At 44.8% G+C, this 8,417-nt stretch overlaps 1 long non-coding RNA gene across 2 annotated transcripts; it reads right to left on the bottom strand.

Annotated features, from left to right (window-relative positions):
- Nucleotides 1-452: 452 nt before the first annotated feature.
- Nucleotides 453-7,965, bottom strand: LOC110353348 (uncharacterized). Of its 2 annotated transcripts, none has more exons than XR_002403718.4 (3): nucleotides 7,845-7,965; nucleotides 7,609-7,710; nucleotides 453-1,873 (listed from the first exon to the last, which is right to left on the bottom strand). It is a non-coding gene; the product is annotated as an uncharacterized lncRNA (long non-coding RNA). The 2 variants fall into 2 exon arrangements; XR_002403719.4 differs by having other exon boundaries at nucleotides 7,839-7,957.
- Nucleotides 7,966-8,417: the final 452 nt, after the last annotated feature.

Raw genomic sequence — 8,417 nt, forward strand, 5'->3', positions numbered from 1 at the left:
AGGTAAATGTGATAAATAAACTGACACTGAACTAGTTGCCTGTTACCAGCTAGTATGTGCTGCCAGATTTCCGTAGGCACTTGGGTGGAAAAAGGGCCCAAGAAAGGCTTCCAAATGGAGTGGATTTGGACTATGTGGAGTTTCTCTAACAGAGGCAATGTCTGGGGCTGTTGTATCCTGGGTGTGAACATGCAGACAATGTGACAGCTAACATTTCAGTGGCCTGACAGCAGAAGAGGTGCTTGACCAGCAACATCCCAAGGACCTCGATGGTTCACTCCCGATGTGTGCCATGCTACCAAAGCGGCATTAGGATACGCTGAAGCAGAACACAGAGAAAGACACAGAATGAAGCAAAGAAAAGAGAATAAACACCTATTGTTGATGTATGGAGAAGAAGGAGTGCAGTAGGCAATAAGCTATTAAACATCCCTGATGCGGTGAAACGCAGGTGGAGGTAGCCCGAGAACAGGGAAGCCGGGCAGAATTAGCATTTTATTTTATTTATTTTTTCCTTTCAGAGTGGGGGGTGGCCTTGGGGGCAGGAGGGAGCAGCCCCGGAGCCCTCAGGCCTGGAGGCTGCCCTCAGGCTGGGGACAAAGGCCGCAACGCTGCCGGTCGAGGCCGCCAGGGGGAGGCCGAGCGCCGCCTCAGCCTCCGGGGGAGGCCGCCTCAGGCACCCGGCCTCCTGAGGTGGTGGGGGGGCTGCTTGGGGGCGAGCACGCCGAAATATGGGGTGCTACGGCCCGGGTTAAGCTTTGCCACAACGTGAAGGCTGTCCTGGGAGATGTTAGTGGGGGAAGGTGCACGCATCTGCCATTCGGACTCGTGAGGGTCTAGTTCGTAATTACTGCTGCCACCGTCGTATCCCGCAACAGGCGTGGAGATGTAACACAAAGCTAAAGCCCAAGGACGTTTTTGCTAGCAGAGCTGAGGGAAGCAGCTGCTTTATAGAGGATTAGCTTCCTTGATGTGGCAACGCTAAGTACCAAGCTTACCGTAGTAAGCGCTTACACATGATGGCCATATTTTCCAGACTGCTAGGGAGCATTCGATCACAGTAACAAGTGCAGAATAGCTGCAGATTTTATGATGGCAAAGTCTAGGGAAGGGGCAGGGAGAGAATTTGGCTGTTCCAAGTCTAAGTCACATAACTGAATTCCTGGGGGTCACTGCATGCAGTCTTTTTATACCTACTTAAGCCTCTGGATTAAAGCACAGAAGCAAATTTGTCTTCTTTAAGTTATCTTAAGCTGAATGGGAGAAAGCGTTCCAGAAAACTGAAACATTGAAATCCAAGTCTTGTGCAGGAAATGCAAATACTTCAAAAATGAATACATTAAAACAAACACACACAACAACAAAAACACATCTAAATGATGCTGAAATCTGAGAGTCACCAGCCCTTAAATCAGTTTGCTAAGTCCAGAGCTGACCATTTGGGGCAATCCTATTTAGCACTGTTGCTGTAAGTGAAATGAAAGCTGGAGGGGACTTTTGCTGCCCAAGGTTATAGTGGTGCTGAAGTAAAATGACACATAGCCTTCATACCCACAGACCCCTCAGTGAAGGTTGCAAGCAGCACTCCAGGAGACCTGTGTGGAGCCAACAGAGGAAGTTTGCTGAACATGAGAAGATTCACACAAGTGGCTCTGGTGGATTCTGGTGACAAGCAACGTAAGTAGGAACTGACATCAACTCCAAACCCCAGCAGGCAGCAGCAATAGAGAACTTCCCTTCTGCTGCCTCCACCGCTGCCGCTTGGGACCTGAGGCCTCCGGTTGAAGACTGCATTCATTCTTCATCACTTCGCTCCTCGTTGACTCAAACTGCCAAAGAGGACATCTGGTAGCAAAAGGAGCTGGTGCTTTTTCTAAGGCAGAAAGACAGTATCTTTATTAGCAGCCGCATTTAGACTTCTAACTAATTTCATCTAGGCCACTGAACAGTTGGAGGATGACAGCAACTCCATTGAGTTTTGAGGGTACAAGTGCACCTAAAGGCTTCTGCTGTATGAACATGTTTGGCTACTGAGTGACAGATCTGCCATGGGGTACGAAGTCAGGGATGACATTCTAAGAGGAGCTGGCATCTGTGATCGGTTCGTTGGTCATGACACCTGAGGCAGGACTTTGCATAAGTCTCAGACCCTATTTCCAACGCCTTTAATGATTGCAGCCACTGAAGTGAGTTGTGTTGAGGGGACAGCAGCTCCATTAGAAGGGATAAAGGAAAGACAAGTGTGAAGAGATGCGTTACTCTTTGCTGGGGCTGGGATATTCATCCTAACCTCAGGGTGGACTACAGAAACAGCTCCAAACTTCTCAGCAGAGACTAACTTCCTCATTACCTCATAATTTATTTTTAAGCTCCCTATGTAAGGTTATCCCATCCTAGATTACCTGATCTCCTAAGGATGGAGCAAGAATTCAGGAATCAGGATAGGAGGTTTAGGGAAAGGGAGGCCACAGGCTAAACTGATTTCCTAAGCTTTAGGAGATAGCCGAGGGAGCCAGCAACAGTGCTAGCAGGAAGTGTTAAGAAGTCTTTTTCCATGTACAGCTGTGAAGTGGAATGCCACTATGCCTGATCTTGTTGCAAAGTGAGAATTTAGCAAACAGAGAGAGAGAGAGGATATTTGATGAGGAAGAACCAGAGTACAGCATGGCCTGAGCTGGTACCCTTCCTGCACAAGGGGGATGAACAACAGGAAACCCAACAAGGGCAGGCAGTAGGACAATAAATCTAGGAGCCTAAAGTAAGGTCTCTACAGGGATGTGGATTTTCAATAATTTGTGAAATGCACAGGAAGCCAGAAAGGTTTTAACAGGGATTGTAAGGACAAACTCATTGCTCAAGCAAAGGAGGATCCTGATTCATTTGATGATTCAGATACATTTTGCATGTTTTCTATACTAAGTGGAAAAAGCAACCCCATTTATTGGGCTTGTCTTGTTTTGCTTCCTGTTCAATGTGTTTCTAGGGATTTTTTTTTTTTTGAACTGGAAAAGACTCTTGGGACAAGAATGGAGCATAGTGCAGTGATGCTAACACACCGTAGCATTTCTAGTACCCTGAATCAAGCATCTCCACATGGCACAGTGTGGACCAACCAGCTAATTCAAAGCCAGTTTACAACTCCTAACCTTGACAGCCACTCGTGTGTCTGACTGCATTCCGGGCTTTCTACAGGGGCATTTTCTTTTTGTTACTTCACTGAATATTTTTTCCTAACTGAAAACTTTGTCACTTCAACCCTGTTCAGCACAGGTTACAGTGATGGGAGAGGGGAAGCTACCAATGTTTGCTTTCTGTACCGGGAACAATAATGTTGGAGGCACTAACGAAGAGTAGGAAGGATGTTTTTGTAGAAAACATGTTGCCTACATTTGAGCTGAGAATGCTAAAAAACATGATTGCCAGCTCCAAACTTGACAGGTTGCTGCCAAAACAGAAGCATTGCCAATAAAAGCAAGGAGAGATTTGTTAAGAATACAGGCAGGAAACTGCCTTTGCTCCTTGTGAGTGGAAAATAGTTGGAAGTGATTTGTCCACTTAGAACATCTTTATCAAATGTGCCATATGTACTTCAGCTCAAACTCCCCTATAGCTTAATATTTGCTAGTAAAGAAAGAGGAAGAGAAGTGACAAAAAAAAAAAAAAAAGGCCAAAACAAGTGTATATACATATCTATGTAGAATAAAAAGGAAAATGTCAAAATGGAAATGGAGAGTCCTTTCTTTGTCAGTCATGTGCTGCCAGAATTACAAACAGTCAGGAAATGGGACTCCAGGATTTGGCCATGGGGAGAAAACAAGAACTAGCCATCAGCCAGCGTGGATAAACTCCTGGGACAGGGAATGCAGCAACAGAGAAGAAATTATCAGAGATAGAACTGAACAGCCCTTTCTTCAAAGTGTGCTCTGATTTTAGTATTCTGAGCAGTCCTGTGTTCTCCTCTGGCATATTCTGACCCATCTTGACCACTGGTTCAGCAATATGCCAATTACAAAAAGAGGAACCACACTCCATAATTCAAATGATCTAGATTTCCAGCTATTTGAAAGTCAGTTTTGAGAGCTGTGATTAAAGCCAGATCAGTTCAATGCAGAAAAAGGCAGCACCTGAGGAAGTCGGTTGCTAGGTTTTGGGTCGAGATCAAGCTTTTCCCTAAGCCAGGGGAAGCTGTGGATTTTCATCCCTTCTGCCAGAACATGCCTGCTGCTGCCCCATCCATCCATCATTACCGCCTTTAAGCATGATTGCTTTAAGTAAACTCATTAATAGCTGATTTCTTTGGAGTTCCAGTTGGGCTTATTGAAAGAGTTTATATTCCGTTTCCAATTATCTGTAAATAAAACATAACAGCTACAGACACCAAAGGAGGGGGAAGGTAGAAATGGAAGAGAGAATAGTCAGGGGAGCTTTTTGGATTCAATTAAAAGAAGTTGGCCCTTAATTCATGCTATACCAAAACCATGTGAAGCTTTGGGATTATTATTTTTTTTAATTGAAGTTTCCTGAAGTGTCTTTAATTTGCTCTTTAAAGTTTAGCCCATTTCGCATCAACTGAACATCCTCATCCCATAGCCAGTACTTCCTAAAACATATGTATTTACCTAGTGTCAATCTCAGATTATCCAAGCAGCACCAGACAGGCAGTTTCACCTCTCAGCCTCCATCCCCCTCAGCCCCCAAAAGGGAATAGATTATTCCTCTTGCCTACATGCCTGGATTTTCAAGAACCTGTGTATTTCCTTATTTTTTGGCTCAGATCTAAAAGCTACTTGTGATCAATGCAAAGATTTCAACAGATTTCCCTGGGCTTTTACCTCAGGTTAATAAATATACTCTGAAGTATATTACTCAGACAAATAATACTGGAAACACAGTGTTAATACCAGTGCTTCTTCAGTCAGTTCTTTGGCTGGCAATATTCCCACAGAAGACAGACTGAGCGAAAACCAAGTGTAGAGCTCCAGATTTTCGTCCATTGTCTTCTAAAACAACGGATGTGTAATGCAAATTGTACCGCTTTGTTAGGACTGAAGTGCATCGACTCAAAAGGGTTTATTCCCAGAGAAATTTCATGGTAAGCAAGACACATTGTACCCAGACGGTGGGGCTAATGTCCCAAGAAGTTTAATGGCCACAGGAGATCTGCCTTTTTGTTACACCCTAGGTAGTGCAAGCCTGAAGAGAGCATCCCTGGTGAGCTGCACTATCTTTATTTCAGAAGCAGGGAAGAGGAGAGAATAAAAGCTCTAAGCCAAGCTCCTGGCAGACAACAGGAAGCCTCCTGTTAGCCTCAGAGGTGCCCAGATTTAGCTAATGAATCAGTGGCACAGGCAGGAAACTGACCCAAACCTCACATGAATGACAGCAGCTCTACACATTGGCCCCATGACTCTGCTCCTTTTAGCTTTGTCTAAACTCCTTGAATTCATTTAGTAGGGTTGATTAATGGTTATTAGCCTTGGCCATTCATCAGTGCTGATGCTGGGAAGCAGTGCAGAGACGCTTCTGGCCTTTTAGGTCCCATTTGGTTTAATGCTGTTTCTGCTGAGGTCTCTCTGATTAGTGTTCAAGACCCTGACAGGAGTCTTTCTGTGGTGAAGATCCAGCACAAGTTGATACTGGGGAAAAATAAAAAAAAAATAAAAAAACAGCCAAATAGGAATCCTGCAATATTTCCTCAGCATCTCCCAGGCTATGAGGGTTTACCTCTTAACAAGATTGCTGTGATGAACAGATGTGCCCTGACCTAAAAATTCTCAGCATTTTGATCAGTGTATTAACACAACACTTGAATTGTCAAAATTATTTACACCTCTGAACACATTTCTTTTACTGAGCAGTTGGAAGGAGCGTGCTGAATGCCTCAATGGCACCAACCCATATGAGAGACTCAACTGGCTGATCCATTACTACACAGACCTGGGATGTTGACTCCTTCCATGGGTGGGCAGTTTAGATACCAGGGATCAAAGACATTACCCCCAACAGGAGGGATTTACACACGTACCTGCTTGGCAAAAACAAAATAACTACTAAACAAAATGAAGGCTCCAGCCTTTGAAATATGTGCCTGTCTTAGTCTGGGGCTGAGGGCTTGCAGTTCCTTGGACCTTGTTAGCATTTGAGGATCCAACAAATGACTGGTTTTCTGATGTAGCATTGAAGCAGTCAATGCAACAGTCTTAAAATGGGAACGAAGAACTGGGGAAACTTGTAAGTCAGTCTACATGCATATAGTTTAACGCTGGCTGCAGTATCATAGCAAGGAGACATCTTCATTCCTAAGAAGACAACTTCTGTTTCATAGATGTAGCCCCTCCTTGTTCTTGCCAAGCAAGCATGTGGCAGTAGAGAAGAAGATAACAACCTTCAATCCTGTGAGATCCACAGGAAGGATGAGAGTGAGACGACACAAAGACAGAAACTTGTGAGAACAGTGCAGAGATGCTCTTCTTTCCAGACTCAGAGCTACGTGCCCAAGCCTGTGAAGGAATGTCCCTGTTTGGGTGCTAACAGTTGGCCAAGGGGTGCATGGACACAAAAGTTTGTCTCTTCCTCCAGTGGGATGAGAAGGGGGGTAAGTGGCAAGATACACTTGCCATGCAATTCCCTCACCTGCCTGTAACGTAAGGAAGTCTGTAATGTATTTGGTGAGTACAGTGACCCTGGGGAAATGAGAGCTGTGTTGGGGAATGTTACAACATATTTGTGCTTATATAATATAGAAGAAACATACTCAGAGCAACAACCAAGACGTCTGGCACGAAGACTCATTAAAGATCCCTGCAAATGCTCCCACCTCTGAAGTGTGAGGACTCCAGTTCATTCAGACTGAGCTAAACCTACAGAAGGAGCAGCAAGGGCTGCTGAACTGAATCAAAGACCACACCAAAAGAAGGGCTGCTAGAGCAGAACAAGTGCCTGTGCCAAAGGCAGTAGTTTACATGAAGCAGGAAAGCCAACTAATACATCAGAATCCAGCATAACCCACATGAACAATTCAGGAGACTGGGGGATAACATACAAGTCATGAATACGGATGGAAGACATTGGAGAAACAACCCCATTTCTCTCTGCAGCAGGGTATCTTCTGCAGAAGGAAGGCATAGCTGCTTACGGAGTGGTAAAGTTATTGACACAGACTTCCAGCAAAGAGAATTTCTACGGTGTGATAACAGAGACAGGCAGATTCACACATGCAAGGCACATCTCTGAAGGTTGCTAACCATTCAGCCACCACTGCAGTTACTCTGCTCTGGGATCAATGACCAATTTGATTTCTGCTGGACTGCAGACCTAGCTGTCATGTAATACCAACCAAACTGATAAGCAGGAAAATGAGCTGGGAAAAATACATCCATATGCTGATGACATGCATTGCCCAGTACAAGGCAAATGCAATTCATAGGAAATGCATTATTCTGTCCTTATTGAGAAGCACAAAGAACAGCAACCTATTATGTGATCGAAACAGTTAAATGCCTCCTACTCTCAGGAAGGAGTCAAAGGAAAACACAGCCATGCCTCAGGAAAGTAGAGAGCAAAACCACAACAGCATGAAGAATTTCAGTATCAATGTGTGCACTTTACCTAGAGCAAACATATCTGGGTACCAGCATCTCCCTGAAGGTGGTAGGCATGATGACCTCCTTGTCTCTCTGGATGTATCACAGCAATACTTGGCTATTTCTCCTAGCAAGAACCAGAGAACTGACTGTCTTTTATTGCCATGAAGTTAACGAGACAGGACATGCCTGAGAGTACCAGCAGGACACCTGTGCAGGAGCAGCAGGAGAGCCACAGCGCAGGTGGGACAGCACCTTTACCAGCAAAACACAGCCCCACAGTGTGGTGACAGTCCAGTGACAGCCAGACAAGGTGAAGTGATGTGTCAGTGCAGGGCCCCATCCAAGGAGTCCCATCAGGAGCAGCAGGAGACAAAATCAGTGCTGGTCAGAGGTCCCAGATCAGTGCTTCTCAGGGCAATTAAGGCCAATTGGTGCCCTCAGGGTAATTAAGGCCAATTGTTACCGTCAGGGCTCTAATAGCATCTAGAACCAACGCCCTTGTTAAGCAGTGAGTGTTTCAAACTTTCAATTTGAAAACCTCATGAAATGAGAGATGCTATTGCTCAGTTTGTAGTACGGAACTGTGGTGGAATGCCAGAGCATCCCCACCGCATGGTGAGGGTGAAGAGATTATTGGAAATCTTATCCAGCACTCTATCAAAATAGTCCCAGAAGGTGAAAGCCCTGCAAGGCTAAAATAAAGTTAGGTGTTGACCCCTTTGTGCCACTTGTGCTGCCTTGACTGTAAAGCTTGCAAACAAAGAAGAACAGATCAGCTTCTATAGCTATCTATAGATATAACTAGATAGATATTTATAACGATCTTTAGAA

Source organism: Anas platyrhynchos, chromosome 1, assembly GCF_047663525.1.
Source record: "Anas platyrhynchos isolate ZD024472 breed Pekin duck chromosome 1, IASCAAS_PekinDuck_T2T, whole genome shotgun sequence".
In the NCBI taxonomy this organism is placed as follows: Eukaryota; Metazoa; Chordata; class Aves; order Anseriformes; family Anatidae; genus Anas; species Anas platyrhynchos.